The sequence below is a fragment of the Penaeus monodon genome, chromosome 11 (genome assembly GCF_015228065.2).
Source record: "Penaeus monodon isolate SGIC_2016 chromosome 11, NSTDA_Pmon_1, whole genome shotgun sequence".
Classification (NCBI taxonomy): Eukaryota; Metazoa; Arthropoda; class Malacostraca; order Decapoda; family Penaeidae; genus Penaeus; species Penaeus monodon.
The window spans coordinates 22913977-22916476 of NC_051396.1; the positions used below are offsets into that span (position 1 = coordinate 22913977).

Consider the following 2500-nt stretch of genomic DNA (forward strand, 5'->3'; position numbering starts at 1 on the left):
GGGGTGGACGTGGTAGGGTCCCCAGCCTTTCCACGGAGATGGTGTTACCTTTTTAGGTATTAATTATATTAAAATTTTAAAATAATATATATATATATATATATATATATATATATATATATATAAAAATATTATATATTAAAATAATATATATATAATAATATATATATAATATTATATATATTTATATTATATATATATATTTTATATATAATATAAATATATATATATATATATATTATATATTATATATAAATATAAATATAATTTATATATATATTTTTTATATATATATAAAATTTATAATTTTTATATTTTATAAAATATTATATATATAATTTATATAAAATTATTATATATTATATATATATATTTATAAAATTATTATATTTATAAAATTTAAAATATAATATATTTATATATATATTATAATATATAATAATATATATAATATATATATAATATATATTTATATATATATATATTATTTATTAATTATATATATATATAATATAATATATTTTTTAAAAATCTTTTTGGTTTTGTAAGGTTCTGTGTGAGATTACTTTTCAGGTGTTTTTTTAAAATTTTTTGAAATGTGTATAATTTCCCCGGGTGAGCCTTTCTCTTTTAGGTTGATTGAAAAATGTTTCAAGGTCTTGTATCATAATTGTATAGAGATATTTTGTATAGGTTTGAGTGAGCCAAATGTTTAAGAATAAAAAGGTTTCATCAATTTAACCCACTGATACGGGGACAACAAAAATACATGCCATGTCCAATTTTTGTTGTTATTTTATTAACACATAGATAGAGCCACAAGTGCTTAATCACCAAAATCTGTTACTAGACCACTCAGCACACGTGTTGTTTCTCTTTTTTTATATATATATATATATATATATAATATATTATATATATATATAAAATTATATATATATTATATAATATATATAAAATATATATATATATGAGGAAAAGGGAAAATCAGGTGATGGCATGGAGGCTTACTTATTGGCTCCTTGGCAGCTGAGTACTTGTGAAGCAATCTATGTGCCAACAAGATATTCAAAAGAAAACTATAGTAGATTGTGATTACCTGGCAGTTTTGGGGTTTCATATTTTTTGTTAGCTTATGCATTGGAAACAGATCTCAGTGGCCCTGTAATCCTTTGAAGCAAAACCATATTAATATGAAATTAGATGTGTGCATTGCATACAAAAGCAAGGAAACCCAAAATTATTGGATATAGTTTTTTAATAGGTAAAAATATTCACTGATCCACAGAAGCCCTTTAATTTACCCATCATTATTGATTCTTTTAAGCTACGTAAAACTTTCCAATAGTCTATGATATATGGTTTGCAATCAGAAATCCAACATGCTAGGGGTGTATTGTGGGAATGCATGAACAGATGAGGAATGTCTACCTACAGAAATGAACTACAAATAGTCAAGCTAGGGAGTTGGTAAAAGTCATGTTTTATTATTAACAATTATTCCAACTTCACCCTTGAAGTATTAGTAGAAATTGTTGTAAAAATGTCTACCAGAAACTATTAGTCTTGAAACATTATGTATTTCTTCACCTGTGGTCAGGTGCTGTGACCTTGATTCATTTGTTGTTGTTTTTTTTGGGGGGAAAGGCTGACAAACATTTATCATATATTTTAGCAAGGTAGAGCTTGAACAGGTTCCTTATTTCATAATGAATTGCCACAAAGGTTGACAAATTCCCTCTTGTCAGAATGTAACTAGTGAAAGTTTGAAATCCTATGCTGCAGCACTTAAAATGAAATTATATAAACATTGATGCTTGTGAGCATACTAACATGAAGTAATCTGTTTGTAAGGATTTGCATATATTCTTTACAGATGATATGTTTTCAGAGTATGTGAGCCAGAAATCTTCAACTTCTCTAATATCTGAATTGTCATTTACATCTTGAGATTATATTGAAGGATTGCATGTAGCAACTAGGTGCATCTTTTACAGTTATATTTTCCATAAATGTTACAATTTTCAAAGAGCTCTTATGTATGTTGCATCAGTAATGATATCTCTGCTAGTCTAAATTTTGCTTGATTAGTTAGCCACTTTGGAGAGCAAGAGTAGAATGAATAGATAACTCATGATGCCTGGATGGCCATGTCCACTGTGATTTAGTTTATTAATGTTGCTTATACTAGATGGCCCCACAACTGCATAATTACCTTGATTTACAGGGAAAAAAAAAAAAAAAAAATTATGATATTAGTATGATGATATATTCCAATGTCAATAATTTTTATTATAATGATGATAAAAAACAACATTAAGTAATAATAATAATAAGAAAGGAATATCAGGTGAGGTCAGGCAGTCCTACTAATTGACTCTTTGGTGACTAAACACTTACAGAGCCATCTATATGTAAACAAATTTCACAGAACAAAACTGCTGTAGCACCAATGGGTGGATACCCAGAAACTCCTGGAGTATACAGTCAGTATTGATGC

The 2500-nt window shown here is 26.4% G+C and overlaps 1 protein-coding gene across 1 annotated transcript in view; it reads left to right on the plus strand.

The window, feature by feature from the left end:
- LOC119578813 (retinoblastoma-like protein 1) overlaps positions 1-2500 on the plus strand; it is a 14325-nt gene that overhangs the window by 1563 nt on the left and 10262 nt on the right.